The 20,688-nt window shown below is 37.0% G+C and overlaps 2 protein-coding genes across 6 annotated transcripts in view; one reads left to right on the top strand and one right to left on the bottom strand.

Moving 5' to 3' along the window:
- LOC145672941 (very long chain fatty acid elongase 4-like) overlaps positions 1–20,688 on the top strand; it is a 511,227-nt gene that overhangs the window by 780 nt on the left and 489,759 nt on the right. The window lies entirely within an intron of this gene.
- Positions 1–20,688, bottom strand: part of LOC145672942 (very long chain fatty acid elongase AAEL008004) — a 576,849-nt gene that overhangs the window by 159,177 nt on the left and 396,984 nt on the right. The window lies entirely within an intron of this gene.

The raw sequence follows: 20,688 nt of genomic DNA, 5'->3' as shown, positions 1-20,688 counted from the left end.
GCAAAAAACTCGCGACAATAATGGCGCCAGCGAAAAGCTAACATTCAATACAGTGCGGCAGTCGGTAATATACAAAGTAGACGGGCGGAAAAAGTATAAAGGAAACTCGCATTACGGTCAGACAGTAATGGCGCCAGCGGCACCATCTGCCACGCGTTATCAATCCAAAATAATTACATACGTCATACTCTTTCACAACTTCAATTAGAAAAACTAATTACTTCAATTACATACACCATACTCGATCATAATTTCAATTACACACGTCATACTCTTTCATGAGTTCAATTATATACGTCATACCCCTTCATGATTTCAATTACCCACGTCATACTCTTTCATGAGTTCAATTAGAAAAATGGTATATGAATTCCCTCCTTACCTACTCAAATTGTCCCTTAAAAAACAAAACAAAAAACACGTCCCATTTATAAGTCAGAGGCGCCATTTGTGGGAGGGCAGGGGGAGCCAATTGTCCTCCCTGAGTTTAAGAAAAAAACATCTTTCTTAATAAATTGTAAACTAATATACTAGTAAAAAAAAAAACGTGAAACTCTATATCGGTGGATAATCCTGTCCTTCCCGGGCAATATCTGCAATGATGCTACTGATTTAAGTAGTTTAATTTTTACGTACTCTTAAACACCATAATTGATTCTTCATTTAGAATCATTTCGGAATTTCATAAAATAGTTACACATTTTTCGAGTAGCTGGCTTCGAAGTAAAATCTATATTTCGATATTCGATAACCTTCCGTGGGGTTCGATTCCCGGCGGGAGCTCATGTGGTTCGGATTCCACGTTAATCAGTAGGTCCACGTCTCATATAGCCTCGCTGCTGAACAGGACGTTAAACTGAAAATCAACTCAACTCAAGCTTCCGTGGGAAGATAATCGAAGTTTACTTCTTCCTTACTAACATAAATAACGCCATATCGATCATTATATCTAGGCGGAGTGTCAAATTAAGTGGTTTGTCGAATTTGTACCAGTTTTAAACCAAAATTAAAGAAAAAGTGAGGTTAAGTTTACCAAAGAGACCCATCACGGCGAAATTAGAATACAGGTAACTTTAACAATTTGAAGATATCACATAATTACCGGTACTGTAAAAGACAATCGAAATGTGGAACAAGAGCTTCCCAGTTATCACGACTCACTTATCTGCTTTGATTTCCAGCCATTTGGAAAATCGGAATTTATTTTCGCGTTTCTCAATGTCTGCAAACAGACAAGGTGACTCGTGATAACGTTTCCTCATGCAAAATAATATTGTTTAGAGCGCTCTTGTTCCATATTTCAATTATCTTTTACCTATTTGAAGATATCACAATTACTGTAAAATTAGCGGTATTTTAATTTCGCAGTGATCAGACCTCTGAAGTCCCCGCGGGTTCGGTAATGTATCTGTCATGCACAAGTGGAATTATTTTTAAAAAAATGTGCATCAAAAAAAACTCTGACACGCCATTTCTTTGTTACCTTTCGTTTTTCATCCGGAAAGAACAAAATAAAATTCCTGGAAAGAAATAAAAATAAAAATCGTTGTGTACAATAATTATTGATTGATAGCTAGTTAACTGCCGAACCTCACTCCACCCCACCCCACCCCACACTGTTACCTCCCGTCAGTCCCCCTCTTTCTGTTTGGAAAGGCAGTTTAAGTGTTATGGTATGTCGAAAGGAAATTAAATACGTAACTCACTAACACAAATATACACGCACCACAAACTTTTTCCTGGTCAACTTTCTTTCTTACCGGCTGGCTCTCCATTGAGCAATCGATTAAGATGCGTGGCTACTTTTTTTTTTTTCGTTCTAGTAGTACAGCTCACACACACACACACACACGATTCCTCCTCCCCCCGCCCTGAAGAGGGGTCATCGAAACATTTGAAAGAAAGGGAAAAAAAGTTGTCAAAGCCGCGCGCCGTACTACAGTACAGAAAGAATCATCTTAAAAACTTTCGCTTGCCTTATAACTTGCCTTCTTCATACAAAACATACTGCTTTCCCTTTCAATTGAAGAAATGTTACACACGGCGAGGCGAAAATCTTTCTTTTTTATTAATGGTACTACTAGGTTGTTCTTGTGTTTCCTTTGCTGTTCCTATAACAAGTATGAGCGTGATGGATTTCTTCTTCTTTCTGGTCCAATAATTTTAACAGGTGGCCTTGCAGGCTTTCCTCATAAACCACGTGTTTTTTTCGTTCGAGGTTGCAAAATTAGCGTCAAAGGATACACTTAAAATATTTACATACAACGTTTAACTAGTGGATCTAGTCCAATACCTTATTTTATTCAAGTTTATGTAATTAAACCTTGAATATACTGTATAACTAGCAATGCCACTACGATATATTTAACGGTAGGGTATTCATAGTTATGTAGATAGTTCTAACAATTACGTGTTAGTCAGCGCCGGCCCTAGGCAACTTCTCGCTCCGTGGAATTAAATCATTTCCGCCTCCTTTCTCCAGAAAGAACAAATCTTTAAAGCTACGATTTTGAGTATGCTACCCTATCATGAACAACGAAGGGGAGGGAAAGGGTACTCGCACTCAGAAAAGCTTAAACACTACAGATACAATCTCGTTGTGTCTGTTTTTCTTCTTTAAATAATACTCTATTATGTTAGTGAAAGATAAAGCAAACATACCTGTATACGAAAGATGGTAATCCTTTTTATAGAATTCAATATCGAGCTTTAATCTCAATACATCAATTCCCAATTCCAGTGCAATTAGCTGTTTTAACTTTATTTCTTGATTTTCCTTCTACATCTGTTATTTAAAGGAAAAACTTGTTTGTGACAAAGAGAAGACTAGTTTTCATATCGAAACTGTAATAACTAACTAAATGGAACAGGTATTCACTACTGTTAGAGAATTGAGTTCTTGTATTTGACAATAATCTAGCTTTTAATGCTGGAAATTGTTTGACAATTTGCTTTAGCACTCTCCATGTGATCTTAAACTAATGCGATTTAAACATGATTTAAGAATGTAGTATTCAAGTAGGTCAGTTTAGTAAATTTAATTCCGATCAGCATGAAGTTTGTTTCCAACACGAAATATTTGTTTTAAATAATATAGTTATGACAGATTTTCCGCCCCTCGAAATTTGCAGACCCGTGCAAATGCACGTGTTGCTCATATAGTACCAGTTCTCCGCAAGTCTTCAATCGTACTGGCCGCATGGATGGACTACTTGGGAAGATCTCCTTCTTTGTCCAAGTCCTTACTAGCCATAATACTCGTAACTCATTCATATTTCTTGCGGCTATGTTCTTTCAATGCATCAGGGGTGGATTTGATCTTAACTTGGTCTTAGGTTAGTTTTGCTCATTAAATTTCTTGGAACAGACAGGGAAATTTTTTCTTGAGGCGAGAGGTCCACGCAGATCAGTGGCGTATGCAAAAGGGGTTCCGGGTTTTAATATCCTCTTTCCGCAAAATATTATCCGAAGATAAACCTTCACCACGTTAAGAAAGTACACAAACATCTAAAATAACATCAACTTGGAAGCTTGAACCGCCTTGACGTAATGTATGCGTATGCCATTCACGTAAATACGAGGAGTGATCAGAAAGTAAGGTTACAAAGCCTGCAGTGAAAAGTGTGTATATTATTTTATACAACCAATACAGCCACCAGACAGTACATACTTAGGTTATTTTTCCACATAGTCTCCATATTGGTTGAGGCACTTCTCGCATCATGGGGGAGTTTGAAGATTCCCTCTTGGTAAAAATCCTGTTCTTGCGTGTTCAAGCCACGTTGTCACGAAGTGTTTCACCTCCTCGTCTGAAGAGAAGCGACGGCCTCCTAGTCTCTATATCAGTTGAGTCACTTCTCGCATCGTGGCATGAGTTTGAAGATTCCCTTCTGGTAAAAATCCAGTCTTTGCGTGTTCAGTCACGTGTCACAAAGTGTTTCACCTCCTCGTCTGAAGCGAAGCGACGGCCTCCTAGGTGCTTCTTCTGCCATCAGATGCCGTAACGTGATCCACTTGTCGTTCTGAATCAGCTCCTCCACGCGAGCTGTGTTTAAATCTGTTGATGCCGCGTTGGGTCGGCCACACTGCGCTTCTCGTCGGTGACGTTTTCTCTACCAGCCGCAAACTTTCGACGCCATTCTGTGACATGCTGACGAGACATTACAGTCTCTCCGTAAACTTCTACAAACTATTGGTGGGTTTCAGCCGCGGTTACATGTTTCGCCCACAAAAATCGAATAATTAAGCGGACTTCTTCGCGAGACAAGTTTTCCAAACGAGCTACAACTAGCAGCGTAGGTGGCGGGTGGCTGAAACTCTGCACAGTTGCCAACTCCATGTATAAAAAATTTACCGCACACTCCTCATTCCTCTATAACAGTCGAAACTCCAAAAATATCGACCTTGCAACCTTAATTTCTGATCCTCCCTCGTATTCCAATGGAGTCTCAATTTTCAATTTTAAAAAATTGAAAGAATAAGCTGCGTTATGCTTTTAAAAATGAAATGAAATCTTTAAGTTTAACGTCCCATCGTTATGCCGGTTAGGCTAAGGAGACGGTGATAATGAGAAATGTGTGAAATGGTGGAATGAAGAAAGTGGGAGAAACGGGAGAACCCCGAGAAAACCCACGAGCACAGTGTTTGTCCACCACAAAGTCCACATGGCGCGAGCTGGGATCGAACCACGGACCCCAAGAACCGGAGATGAACGCTCTACCACTAAGCCACCGCGCCCCCGCGTTATGCTTTTAAGTAATATATGCGATATACACGTAGAGTGAAAAATAAAATTTGCTGAAATTCAAGAAAAGACACACACCTCAAATAAATTTCAGCACGTTCGTATGTCCTCCCTGGTGGTCTAGTGATTAGCGTCAGCGCCTTTGAGACACGTGGTCCCGGGTTCAATTTCCGTTGGGATAGCATTAACATTTGAAACGCATTATGGTGTTCGGATTCCATCTAAACTTACAAGGTAAATGTCTCGTATAGCATCGGTGCTGAAATGGGTATACACTAGATAAAATCGCTCAGGTATACACTAGATAAAATAGGCTTCAATCCTGTTTTTACACTGGATAAAACGGCAAAATATGGTTTAGCCCCTCCCTTGATCATATCCTGGATCCGCCCCTGCTTATGACAATGGATTATTATTTTCTTTTACTTTCCACAATTATGCTCCGAAGTCTAACGGAGGCTATTAAGATGATAATGAACGAAGTAGTGAAATGAAGATAGTGGGAGGGAACGAAAGAACTCCGAAGAAACCTAAGCACACGATGTTTTTCCACCATTAAGCTTACTTAGACCAAACTAAGATCAAATTTAGGTGCTCACACACCAGAAGTGAGCGCTCTACCACTGAGCCACCACGGCCCAGTGATGGATTCCTCGAGAAATGGAAAGAAATAACCGAGTTGAGAATCGGTGATTAAAACCCTTTTAAATTTTAGCTTTCTTAAAGTAAATTATAAACTTTCAGTCAAGCAGCTATAATATCAACCTGATTTATCCTAGGATCATGATTAGATACCCCATTCTCATCGAAATAGAACAGAATTTCAAACGGGACCATTCACGTTTCTCCTATCATGTCCCTGACACGAGAAATTCAGAGAAATCGGGAATTTTTCCTGAAAAAAATTCAAATTTTGAACCCCTCTGCCCCCCCCCCCCTGTGTTACCGCACAAATTTCAAAATCAACTGAAAAAATATTAATTGATATACTGAATGTGTGTACAAAATTTCAAGCTTCTATCTTGAAAAGTAAAAGCGGGGAAAATATTTACCAATATGCTAAGAATTTTCCCACAATACCCCAGATTTCCGCATAAACAGGATCTCAAGTAATAATTCCCTGAGACAATCCTGGTTCATGGATCATGATTCGTATCTCATTTTCTTCAGAATAGAACGGCCTTACAAACTGTACCATTCACATGTATCCATCATGTATCTGATGCGGTAAAATTGCTATAAAAGGGTATTTTTTAACCCGTAAGTACTCGCGCGGGGGTCCAGTAGACCCCCAAATTGATATTTGTTTTATTACAATAAATAAATAAATATATATATATATATATATATATATATATATATATATATATATATATATATATATATATATATATATATTTAATAATTAAGACAATGTAGCGTAACTCTAGACATGTTTTTAAAAGTATTTGCTGCAATCAGATTTTTTGAACTCGTTTTGACACATTTTTAATTTTTTTTTTTTTTTCATCAGGACTTCTGGCTAGCAACATAAAATTTACCTGGTTGGGGGTCTGTGAACACCCTGCGCGAGTACTTAAGGGTTAACAAAAAATACCTTTTTCTTGCCTTCTTGCCCCTCTGCACCCACCTGTGTTAACGCAGAGATCTGAAATAAATCTGAAAAATACTAAGGGGGTGAACTTAATGTGTGTGCAACATTCCAATCTTCTAAATGCAAAAGTAATCCCTCTAAAAAAAAAATAATAATAATAGGCCTAACAAAAAAATATTTTTTAAAAAGTTATGACCTCATCACCCCTCTGTCTCGACGCAGAAAGGCGTGAAACCATACTAATGTGTTCTGTAATGCATCCAGGCTTTGAAAAACAAAACAAAAAAAACGTAAAAGGCTTTATTAATACTTTGTTTTTTACTTGAATAATAAAGATGTTATATATCCTATCGAATAAAAAGATACGATAAAATTTAGAAAGGTTTAATGCAGTGACCAAGCATCTCCTAGTTGAAGTAAGTCCCTTCGGCGGTCATCGTCCTTTATAGAGTCTAGTAGACATAAGAATGTTAGTTGTAGTATTTTACTGTTTTCCATCCTCGATTTTAATTACTATCTGTAAGAGACACAAATATATAAAATCTAATTTTCTTTCACGGTAATCTCGGCTTCCTTGAGTCTTGCGAGTTCGTGAAGAACTTGAAGGAAATAACTAGTCAGCTCAATGATAGAAGTATTTATGTTAATTGTAAGTTCTATACTTTCTGCAGCAAATCCTTGCTAATAAAAAAAATCTGTTCTTTACGCAGTAATTGCAAATAGCAAAAGGGGGGAAAAAAAAGAAACATTACATGAACGAGAAACATTTTCGCCTTGATATGCTTTCTGGAGGTCATAATATGAGTAAAAACGTATGCAGGAAAATACCGTGAGAAAGTATATACACACACAGTGATACTTTCTCATAAACCTATATTGTAATTCAGTGGCGGCTCTTGATGAAAGTTATATTAATAAACATTTAAATTGTGTTGCTAAGGATACAAAAAGAAGAAAACTTACATAAAGCAATAATTTTAGTATACAATTCTCTGAAGTTGTATGGAGCTTTCTTCCCTTTATTATTATTATTATTGAGCTTCTTCGTGGTTAAGCGGTTAGCGTACGCGCCTTTGGCGCGGGAGATCCGGGTTCGATTCCCGGCGGGAGCTCATGTGGTTCGGATTCCACGTTAATCAGTAGGTCCACGTCTCATATAGCCTCGCTGCTGAACGGGACGTTAAACTCAAAATCAACTCAACTCAATTATTATTATTATTATTATTATTATTATTAAGTCGATATGAGTACCCCCAAGTAGAGGCCTGCACGGGCCGTTCCCGGCCCGGCCCGCCCCGCGGGCCGACTCTGTTATTTCTTTGGGCCGGGCCGGGCCGGGCTTGGGCGGGACGACACTGTTATTTCTTTGGACCGGGCCGGGCTTGGGCTGGCCGACACTGATTTCTCTTCAGGTCGGGCTGGGCTGAGGCCGATCAATTGCAATTCTTTAATAATTATTGACCTTCGTTAAACGATAATTAGAATAAAGCCAAACGTTGAAGAAGTGTGTCCGTGAAAAATGTTACAAAGAATGCAATTGCTATTTACAGTTTGTGTTGTGTACCATTCGGGAGGCAAGCGTCAGGTTGTGAACCAGAGTTTAGAAAATGTTTCTGAGGTTAGGTCAAATTTAGTACTAAATTTTGAGAAAGATTGGGGCTCGAGCTATTTTTTTAAAAAAAAAATTATCGGGCCGGGGTCGAGCCAAAAACTTTTAAAGTTTATCGGGCCCGGGCCGGGCTTGGGTCTAGAATTTTAAAAACTTATCGGGCCGGGCCGCGCTCGGGCCGAAAATCTCCAAAACTTTTCGGGCCCGGGCTGGGCCGGGCATAGGTACGTTCGGGCTGGATTGGGCTTCGGCCGAAAAAATCGGCCCGTGCAGGTCTCTACCCCCAAGGGCCGCTACTGTAATGTAATCAGAAATTTATGTTACAACTTCAATGTTTTTAAGAAAGAAGATACATCATTTTACAATAAAGTAGCAGTAAATGTTATATGCCGTCACGTATGAGAGACAGAGCTGTGAAAAAAACTTTTTTAAGTGGGTTGTTATTGGGCAAAATTGGGTTTTATTAAGCAGCTAAAATAGCCTTCGGCAATCTGGGGCTCCGCCCCCAGACCCCCGCGTTTTCTCGGCCTACGACCTCGTACCTCTTATCCCACAGTTCTACGGAATTTCAAATTTCTTTTCCTGTTTCAATTATCTAAAAATATAAGATTTTGTATCCCAAGAAAGAGCCCACTTAAATAGCATGGGAATTTCTTCATCGCCCCCTTTAGATCCTTAAAAACTAAAAATATTCACTCTTGGAAATTTTTCTATGGATTAGTCCTGGAAGGCTACAATCATGACATATTTCATCATTCTAATCCTGCCGGAAGTGCCTAAACTTTTTGGGGTGTAGCGTGTAGCAGATGTGCCATTGGCAAAGATTTTTCAGTTTTCCATAAAACCACTCCATAGTTGGAAATTTTTGTTTTTGATGATTTATTTAATTAAGGTACATTCCATGTGAAATCAACCAATGAAATGGCAAAATCTGACCTAACGATCTTAGAGTTTTGTAAAAATTGGTGTACAGCTTAATTACAGTGGGAGATGAAAAAATCCCAAACATTACCACTCTCCTCCTGAAAGTGTCCCCATACATGATGTTCAAAAATGTCAAAAAATTGTATTTTTTCAGTTACAGTGATTATTAAAAATTGTCAAAATGGTTAATATGTGCACTAGAGTCGTGGAACAAACACCATTGGAAAGCTTAAAGATTGCTCTACAAGTTGTACTATATTGAAAATACCTGTAAAATAAAAAAAAATAACACTTCAAAAATTCAAATTAACATTTAAATTTTGAATTTGGCATAGAAATATCCCTCTGAATTTGTTCAAAATTGTCCAGATTGTAGTTTCATATGTGTACTAAAACACCACAAAGTTGCATTTTGGGCACTCAATGGGATCCGATTCCAAATTCCACATAATTAAGCATTGCACGATATTGATCATGTGAATATCTGGGTTCAGATCGATAACCATTTGCCTGGAGCTATGTACCTGAAACATCAAAGTAATTTATATTCAATTTCATTTGTTTCTTGATGTATTCATTTGAATTTACACAATCATCCACCTTTTGAGTTATTTAGAGAGGTATTACGTTTCCGAACAGTACTTAATAGAGGTCATTATTCTTGTTAGTCAGTATGGATGTTTCTAAATTTATGTTTTCTACATTGATACATATTATTTTCATTCCTTTGTTTCAGGATTGCTATTACAGAACTTATTATGAAAGGGAGGGATATATTTTCCTCCCTTTCACAATATTTGTATCAAATGTGTTATGAAACACAGTGACACTGCTCACAATCACTTCACACACTTTCAGCACAAACAATTAGTCAATAAAGTATTTTCCCTATTTCAATTATCCACTTCCACATATCTGTGACAGCAATCTTGAAACAAAGGAATGAAAATAACATGTATCAATTTAGCCAATATAAATTTAGAAACAAATAATATAAAATTGATATTATTTTCAACATATATTAAGCTTGTTCTATCATTTTATTAAAACAAAAATAATTTTAAAAGAATTTTTGTAGCTCATAACCTTCATAACCTTCATGTTCACTTCATAACCTTTTTTTAAAAAAAAATAAGTCACGTGACCAGTGATGAAAATTTTCCGGAAAATTTTGAAACGAAAAATTTTCCGATTCATAAAAACACACTCCACTTATTCCTACATCCTTGTATAGCCGTGGTGTGAGGTGGAAAATTTTCTTCTATATTTTTCCGGAAAATTTTCCGTTCTTAACAAATATCAATGATCAAGTAACAATTCCTCAGTATTCATAAATTGATTAAATTCATGTATAGAAATGTTAAAAAGTGAAAGATCGTTTAAAGAACCTGAAAATTTTCATGGCTCACACAATTTTCAGTACTATGTAGGAACAAGTGAAACAATGTTTCATAAATCGGAAGATTTTGTGTCTTGTATGGAAAAATTGAAGAGCTTTTTATGAGTCGGAAAATTTTCATCATTTTGAAGCAAAAAGTAAAACAACTTTTTGTGAATCGGAATTTGCTCTATAGAAACAAATGTAAGGAATTTTCATAGATTGGAAAATTTTCATCACGATGTAGAAACAAGTGAAAACACTTTTCCTAATCCGGACAGTTTTGGATATTATGTATAGTGATGTTAGGTGGAAAATTTTCCACTATATTTAACTGCACATTGAGATATACAATTCCTGTAGAGGAAAATTAGACAACAACAAATCATAATTTAACAAATTAGATTTCGGGAACTAGAAAATTTTCTAATATTTCAAGTTGGGAAGTAAAAATTTACATAGTGTTTCTATCTCTCTCTATTATATTTACTTATTTATAAATGCTGCAGAATGTAAATCTATAAAATCTATGAGAAAACCGTCTTATTCGTATTAAACTGACGAAATCTAATATTGTAAGATGAAAGGTGGATTCTGAGGGAAGAACGCATTGAAGTTTTTGAAACATACTTGAAATGAAGAATCGTTAGATTTTCACTTCATGAAACTTTTTAAGACAATATTTACTACCAATAAATTTTATAGCTAAACAACGATATAGGAATAAGTGGAGTATGTTTTTATGAATCGGAAAACATTCATGACTTTTAATAAATTGAAATTTTAAATAATAGAATGGGATATTTGTACTCTACGAACTCATGTTCTCTGCATTTGGCATACACACACACACACACACAGAGAGAGAGAGAGAGAGAGAGAGAGAGAGAGAGAGAGAGAAAGAGGAGTTGAATTGAGTTGATTTTGAGTTAACGTCCCTTTCAGCAGCGAGACTATATAAGACGGGACCAACTGATTAACGTGAAATCCGAACTACATGTGCTCCCGCTGGGAATCGAAGCCAGGTCTTCCATGCCAAATGCGCGTATGCTAACCGCTTAGCAACGAAGTAGCTCGCAGATGAAAAGAGAGAGAGAAACACTGTGTAAAATTTTACTTCCCGACTTGAAATATTAGAAAATTTTCCGGTTCCCGAAAGCTAATTGGAAAATTATAATTTGTTGCTGACTAACTTGCCTCTACAAAAATTCAATTTTGTAGCTGAATGTGCCGTTAAATATAGTGGAAAATTTTTCACTTAACATCACTATACATAATATCCAAAATTGTCCAGCTTATGAAAAGTTTTTTTTTCCACTTGTTTCTACATCGTGATGAAAATTTTCCGATCTATGAAAATTCCTTTCACTTGTTTCTACAGAGCAATAAAACTTTCTGATTCACAAAAAGTTGTTTTACTCTTTGCTTCAAAATTATGAAAATTTTCTGACTCATAAAAAGTTCAAAAATTCCATATAAGACGGAAAATATTTCGATTCATTAAAAATTGTTTAACTTGTTCTTACATTATATTGAAAATTGTGTGAGCCATGAAAATTTTCAGATTCTTTAAACGATCATTCCCTTTTTTACACTTCTGTACATGAATTCAACTAATTTTATGATTACTGATGAATTGTTACTTGATTACTGATATTTTTTTAGAACGGAAAATTTTCCCGAAAAATATAGCGGAAAATTTTCCACCTCACATCACTACACGTGACTCAATTATCTGGATATTTGCATTTCCAGATTATGCCCGAACCACATTAATCCGGATAATTGGAGTTTCACTGCGGTTTGTAAGGAAAATAGTTTCGTTTACACAGTAAAAATAGTAAACACTTGACGTATCAGCCCGTTTGTACGTCTAAGTCTGCTCTAGCGCCATCCGTTAGCGACCGGCTGAACGTAACAGTCCATTTGTAAGTCTAAGTCTGCTCTAGCGCCATCCGTTAGCGATTAGCTGAACGTATCAGCCCGTTTGTACGTCTAAGTCTGCTCTAGCGCCATCCGTTAGCGACCGGCTGAACGTAACAGTTCATTTGTAAGTCTAAGTCTGCTCTAGCGCCATCCGTTAGCGACCGACTGAACGTAACAGTCCATTTGTAAGTCTAAGTCTGCTCTAGCGCCATCCGTTAGCGACCGGCTGAACGTAACAGTCCATTTGTAAGTCTAAGTCTGCTCTAGCGCCATCCGTTAGCGATTAGCTGAACGTATCAGCCCGTTTGTACGTCTAAGTCTGCTCTAGCGCCATCCGTTAGCGACCGGCTGAACGTAACAGTCCATTTGAAAATCTAAGTCTGCTCTAGCGCCATCCGTTAGCGATTAGCTGAACGTATCAGCCCGTTTGTACGTCTAAGTCTGCTCTAGCGCCATCCGTTAGCGACCGGCTGAACGTAACAGTCCATTTGAAAATCTAAGTCTGCTCTAGCGCCATCCGTTAGCGATTAGCTGAACGTATCAGCCCGTTTGTACGTCTAAGTCTGCTCTAGCGCCATCCGTTAGCGACCGGCTGAACGTAACAGTCCATTTGAAAATCTAAGTCTGCTCTAGCGCCATCCGTTAGCGATTAGCTGAACGTATCAGCCCGTTTGTACGTCTAAGTCTGCTCTAGCGCCATCCGTTAGCGACCGGCTGAACGTAACAGTCCATTTGAAAATCTAAGTCTGCTCTAGCGCCATCCGTTAGCGATTAGCTGAACGTATCAGCCCGTTTGTACGTCTAAGTCTGCTCTAGCGCCATCCGTTAGCGACCGGCTGAACGTAACAGCCCATTTGTAAGTCTAAGTCTGCTCTAGCACCATCCGTTAGCGACGGGCTGAATTACTTCCAGCCTACTAGCGGCGAGCGCATATTCAGCACGCTGCGACGCCCTGTTCTTAACTTTCTAGACCTAATGGCCATCACGTCTTGTATCACGTGACTCCCCAGTTTGCCTCACAACGCCGAATGGACGACCCTTTATACAGTAAACTCACTATTAATCGCGGGCAAAGTATATGCAGTTTTCTTTTTTTTTTCTTTCTTTTGTGATGATAAATTATACAGGGTTTTCATAAAGTATGGACGGATTTAATTCGCTTATAATTTACATAAAAATGCTCATATTGAAATCAAATAAAGTGCAAACGGTAGCGGAAGGATTAAATTTTTACCTGTAATCTGCACCAGCTCAGCTCATTCACCGCCACACCTCCAACTGGGCGCCATTTACGTCCACATATTCGCATAGGCGGCGCTGGAATGTTGGCGGCCTCCCACTTCGAGGACGGTCCAGGACGCTTCCTGTCTCCAAGAAGTTAGCATGCCACTTTCGGATTGCACTCTCAGTCGGTGCCGGCTTTTTGAACTCTTTGGTGAACTTTCGACACACCAGAATTGGTGATTTTAGCTCTGTGTATCACAGAACACATTGCGCTTTCTCTTTCACCGACGCCGTCTTTGATACGGTAACAGTGTTGCCAACTAAAAATCTAATCCTTCCGCTACCGTTTGCACTTTATTTGATTTCATTATGAGCATTTTTATGCAAATTATAAGCAAATTAAATCCGTCCAGACTTTATGAAAACCCTGTAGTATTAAAAGAAAATGTTTCAAAAAGTTCATGACATTTTTTTTAATCACAATTAAGAAACGTATTTTTAATACGAAGAAACAAAAGAGCCCTCTCCTCGTAGCTATGTGGACAGCGTACATGCCCTTAGGGCGGCCAACACGGGTTCGATTCCCAGTGGGAATTATGTGGTTCGGATCCCTTGTTAAATTGTAGATCCACGTCTTATATAACCTTCCTGCTGAAAGGGATGCTAAACTTATCAAACCAAACCAAAACAAACAAAATAACAAAAAAAACTGACCGATTTTTTAAATTTTATTTTATTTTTTTATTTATTTATTTATTTATTTATTTATTTATTTATTTATTTGTGTGTGTGTGTGTGTGTGAGAAAGTACACCAACAAACTTGTAACTATAGAAAACTACGTTTCTTTGGTGCGAATTGTAGTGTACACCCTACTTAAAATAAAATTTGCTAATATTTTGCGGATTATCTGCGGAATTCAGTTATCCAAGGTTACTGCGTCACCTAAGTTCACGGCATAAAATGCTAGGTTTAAATATTTGTTGTCAAGAAAAATTTATACGTTTGTGGCCAATCGTTTCGACAGTGAATTCTTGGAAACCATAGGCTCTAGAGAAATCCTGTTTTTTCACTGATCGATTGCAAATTTTGTGTAGATTTTTCAGTTTTAATTCAATATTTTTTTTTCAATATTTTTTTTTAGGGTACACTGGAAGTATTGAAATTTTTGAAAAGCATTATATCCTAAGAGTTATACATTCCAACACCACAGTTATATACACGTTGTTGCATATCTCTCAGGTGTTTGTTTCATGCCCAATGATGAGAAACGAAGGATAACTATTTCTCCACTCTAAGATGAATCTTAATTGTTTTTAGTGTTTAGCTCAATGAACACCATATATCACTGGCATTATAATTAATTGTGTGTGCATGTATTTGCTTATTACATACTGCACGGAGGAAGAAAGAAAAAACTGATCATACATGAATTAGAAACTCCAACCGGAAGTAGGCTCAAATCTTGCAAACGGTGCGAGATACTGAAAAAATAATCGAAAAAATGGTACCCCTCAGGCCCGCAACCAGGACTTTCGTAGCTCCTCCAGACCTCAATACAAAAAACAATTTAGATATTTGTAAGAGAATTTTTAATGACTTGCCCCCCCCCCCCCAAACCTCTGTGGCTGGTTTCGGACCTGGTACCCCTTGTTCCGATGTTTATCAAGACGTCTTTTACTTGTGTCTGTAAAGGGACATGTGCAGATGTTATGAGGAATGACAAAGAGATAGATGCTCATATGTGAATGATGCGCTGTGTAAGGAGCGCAGGTTCAGCTAGTATATATTTAAAAATCTTTAAAAAGGTATTTCTTACAGTAAGCTTACTTGTTAGCCAAACGTTTGCTAATAAAACGATAAATATTGAATAATGATTGTAAGTTAATGTTAAAACTTTACATTTCGTTTAGAAAGCTCGTGTGAAAATCTCGTCTCAACACCTTATTTGAATGAAAGTTTATGTCCGGATTGTAAGAGTGACGTCAGCATTCTAGACGATGTTTGAGAAAAACATCCAAAACTACCTTTGCCTTGAATTTTTTTCTCTTTTTTCTAAAAAAAAAAAAAAAAAAGTTCTTTATTATACGCATCATTTAGCACCTTCATTCCGACTTAAGATTTTATTGCATGTCGCTGTATTGTACCAGAATCAAAATGTAAGCAAATAGGTCTTGCTTACAGATAAATCCTATTCGCTAAAAAGAATTCAAGGATATATTCAGTTCGCAGAATGGATTCTAGTTTAGTTGGTAACAAAAATGAACGTCTAGGAGAAGCGATATAAAATTCATGCAAAATTATTATTATTATTATTATTATTATTATTATTATTATTATTATTTTACATTCCCCAGGAGTAGCAATACTTCCCAGGTCCACAACACATCTCTACCTATTTTCCTGAAATAAAATCTTCCCTAATAAAAGAATAATTACTTTCGAACTGTTGCAATAACTCTGATCTTCAATAATCTTCCTCTATTAGGGCACGTCCTTGATTAAAATATAACTGTTCTTGAATCTTACTTCCTTCTCCTAAAATGTTAATGACGCACATTGCATCATGACCTTCTTCTGGGCACCCCTGCATTTCCCTTGTAGAAGAATCTTAAATTAATTTTATTAAAGACTCTTCTACTTGCGTCTTCTTAAAACAATCCAGAAAATATCCTAAAATGGACTCGAAATAAAATTTACCGAATTCTCCCTTAAAGAAGTTTTCCTAAAATCGTTGCTGAACGTGTTTCCCTAAAATTGATCCTAATTAAGCTTCCAGTTGCTTTTTTTTTTTTTTTTTTTTTTTAGGATTAAAGTTATTGTTCGAATTATATTTAGAACTAGCAGAATGTCCATTCTTCGTACGGGGAGAATACATTTCGTTTTGAACATAAAAGGCTCCAAAAACTGTCATCAATAAACTTAGGGTCCCAAAAACTATGAATTCGAGATTAATATCGGTCATTTTCGATCATTTTTATACATCGAATTGAGAAAGTACCTTTAAATTCTTCATTCACGTAACTTATTTTATCACCTTGCTTATTAGCAAAATCTCCAGCATTATCGTAAGCTGAACCCTTATTTTGGTTAGAAGAGCCTTCAAATTAAAGTAAACCTGAATTGATAAAGTTTTGGCAGTTTTTAATATTACAGTTCAAATTATTTTACTGGCAAAAGTTGGAATTTTGAAAGAGTTAAGTTTGAGTTTAACGTCTCTTTCAGGAGCTAGGCTATAATGAGACGTCACTTACTGATTAACGTGGAATCCGAACCACATGAGATCCCGGCAATTTTGAAAGGATGGAAAGGGCAACTAACATGATTTGTGGCTATTTTTGTTTTAGTCCTTCCTTTCACAGAGTAAAATGACTTTTTCCGAGCACTGCACGATATTTTACTACTTAACTAAATTATTAATATTTTAGCAAAGTGAAAGAGTCTAGATCAGTGGTTCTCAACCTAATTCCTTATACGACCCCCATTTTATCACATCCTCTTGCCAGCGAACCCTTTGTAATTTCTGTTTTGTAATAAGCTTGTGTGGGATTTTTAACATACCTTCTGCGGAGATCTCACAATATCCATCTATTTCCATAATAGTAAAATCCATTTCTTGTATATAGTGGACACAATAATAGTAATATACTCCCTACGATGAAAGTATTGGTTTAAGATCTATATTAAACACCTTCATTGGAAGAGGCCATCAAAGTACCTGATGTAAAGCCCACAACTCCTTGACCGACTAATAGAATTATCAGGCGACAAGTCCTTGCAACTGGTTTCTTGTAACGAAGACTTGGACAACTTCAGGCTGAAGAGGAGAGAAGAATATCCTGGTCTGGTATCTGCTGCTTTAAAAGTAATAATTCCATTTGCTACATCGTATCTGTGCGAAAGTGGTTTTCTTCCCCGGTAAGCATTAAAACGAAAACAAGAAATCGCTTTTTAGTTGAAAATGACTGATAATGGCGTCACGAAGATTGAACCGGACATTGCCGCACTATGAAATCACACCATGCTCAGGTATCTCATTACCTTTCAATTTTCATTGTATTTCAACATGCAGGTTTTGTTGCATTTGTATTTTTGTGGTATTTCAATATGCAGTTCTCATTAGTTTCATATCGTATCTCTTTCATTTAAATTAATTTTTAAACAGTCTGCACCTGTTGAAAATGTTTGGTAGAACTATTTTTGTTGGTACAAAAATAAAAATATGCCTATCAGAACAAAATTCAAAATAATATTTTTTAAAAAAATTCCGGTATTAGATTTTAATTATATTTATGTCTTTCGCTTATCTTCGCGACCAACATGAAACTCTCTCGCGACCTCCAGGTTGAGAAATCCTGGTCTAGATGAACAAAAATATAATTTTGGTTTTTAATTCAGACTTTAAATTCATAAGTAACGACAAAATTTTTCAAACGAGTTTTGTTCTGTAGAATATTATTGCACAGATAGTCACACCTAATTAATATCAATGGAACAAGTACAGCTCAATGGATACTTTCACTTAAAATGATTCTTTACTGGAGTTTACAAAATTAATTACCACAAATATTTAAATCTAATTACGTTTCTATGATTCTGGTAGAGAAGTATGATCAGTGGCTCAGATTGAATTATGTTTTGATAATATTGGTGGTTAATTATGTCATAAAATGTGAATTATAGAACACAAATGGTACGTAGTTTCTATTTATGTAGGGGCCAATATTAGAGTAAGTAAGTGATGTATGTTGTAAAATGTGTAGAAAGCATGCAAAGCTATTACCGTAATTTAGATTTGATATGTATCTTAACATTGCATGTACAGAAAATAATTTTGTATTTCATAAACTATGCTTGTAAACATCTAAACATAAATCTTGTAAGAAAGTATGAAATTTATTTTATTTAAAACAATTGAGAGTTGCATAACTATTGGAAATCGATTACGGCGACAACTATTAGCAAAATTGTGAATGAAGTTTTATTGGGGTGTCCAAAGGATCAATCTGTCGACCGCTACTCTCATGACAAAAGATAAAACAGCCGTCAGGTTCTGTGCGACATTTTGTGGAGCATCGCAGGTGTAATTTGAGTGAAAGCTTATTTCATAGCTTCTGTCAGTTCGGCAGTGGTGTCGTAAGGGTTTCGTGCAACGATGCCCTTTATGAACCCGCATAAGCGCACTATCACAGGTAGTGCGGTCTGGGCTTTGTGGTGGCCATGCAAGTGCTGCGGGCAGATTACCACGACCAATCCAACGCCTAGGAAAGACTTCCGTAAGATATTCGCGTACTATGAGGATGGACAAGTGCACCATCATGCTGAAACCAACATGTCTCTTTGATTCCGGGGTAACGGGTAAACTTACGTTAGCATTTACCAAGGTGTAACGAGACTTTGTGCCCTATTTTTTATTGTAAATTATGTATTTTTTCAAAGTCAGGCTCTTAAGTTTATAATGGTAAACCTTATTGTGGATCACACTATATTTAAAGATGTCAAATGTAAGATTCTTGAGTAGTTTCTACAGCAAGCGCGTTGTTCATCGGAAGATAATTCAATTCTTAACTCTTCCCTGAATGATTGTAGATTCATTTCCACGATGACCGTGATAACAGCAACTAGCATAAACGCACGAATCATGGCTAAATGAATTCGCAAAGGGTCCCGTGATACAAAATTACGTTTTAAAAGTAATTGGATCGGCGAACTCATTACGATTGAACGAACTCACATTATATCCTACAACCTATATGGTATATGGATGGAATGATCAACTGAAATAATCACGAACAGGCTCGCCTCTACTATATGTGTAACACGTTCAGTTGCACGTGGCGGCAATTTTCGAGAAACGGCAAAATCCGTCATAACTATATTTAATATAAATATTTGTTGTTGGAAACAGATTTCATGATCATGGTAATTAAATTTACTGAACTGACCTATTTAAATACTACATTCATAAATCATGTTTAGGTCCCATTCGTTTAAGGTCTCATATGCACAGTGGTAAAGCAAATGTTCTAACAAATCCCGACATGAATTGCTTGTTATCAAATACAAGTACTCAAATTCTCGAACAGTAGCGTACACCTGTTCCATTTAGTTAATTATCACAGTTTTGATATGAAACCTAATCTTGTATTCGTCGCAAACAAATTCCATATCACTGAAGGTGGAAACACGTTAAAAAAAAAAATAACAGATGTAGAAGGAAAATCAAGAAATAAAGATAGAAGAGCAAGTTGCACTGGGATTGTAAACTGATATATTGAGATTGAAGCTCGATATTGAATTCTATAAAAAGGATTATCATCTTTCCTCTGCAGGTGTGTTTGCTTTATCTTTCACTAACATAATAGATTATTATTTAAAGAAAAAAAATAGACAACGAGATTGCAGTGTTTAGGCCTTTCTGAGTGCGAGTGCTGCTTCCCTTCCCTTTGTAGTTCATGGTGGGGTAGCATACTTAAAATCGTGGCTTTTAAGATTAGTTCTTTCTGGAGAAAGTGGGGAGTAAAGAGTAGCAAATGATGCCATTACACGGGGTGATAAATTGCCTAGGGCAGGCCCTGATCACGAAAGAATACATTCGCAAGATGTCCCATGAGATCGTGATGGATTGCGAACCAGCATGCAACTTTATCTGTGTATATGCAGAACAGTGCACATTTTTGGGTATCGTTAAAGGTTATACCGAAAACCAGTTATATTAATGAAAGTTAAGGTACTTTTAGCCTCGTGGTTGCTCCACCGCCGTGGATCCGCTAGTGTCCCTGTCGACCCTTTTATCCACGCGGTTGCTCACAAACGCTGCGGTTTTCGAACTACATAGATTCGAATGGGACTTCGGCGAGAGCTCGGCCAGTTCAGATTTAATTTTCTCCTCAGTGGCATTTAAAAAGTCACAAACAACATGATACAACACCGCGAGAGACGTTCACTAGACGATGGGGTTCTACCAGCACGTTCACTGGTCCAATAGTAGTTAACTTGAGTAGCTTCGTTGTTTGCTTCTCGTCGACCGTTTCCACCAATAAGATGTAATTTCTTGATATGTTTAACCTGTCCGGCGTTATAAGTAATAACTTTATTAATAAGGAAAGGGGACAAAACCTCAACAGCAGTTGGACGATTTGCTTCAGCATTGGCACTAACAGCATCTTTATCCTTAATTATAAAATATCGGACAACGGGCATTACAATACATGTCTTTTTCACACTACCTATAACTTGATAATATCTAATTTTGGTTTGGCAGGGTGTCTACTGGAATACCAGAAAGTA

Source organism: Thermobia domestica, chromosome 16 (genome assembly GCF_964235325.1).
Source record: "Thermobia domestica chromosome 16, izTheDome1.hap1.1, whole genome shotgun sequence".
Taxonomy (NCBI): domain Eukaryota; kingdom Metazoa; phylum Arthropoda; class Insecta; order Zygentoma; family Lepismatidae; genus Thermobia; species Thermobia domestica.
The sequence above is the reverse complement of the archived record's forward strand: the minus strand, read 5'-3'. Positions and strand labels throughout refer to the sequence as shown.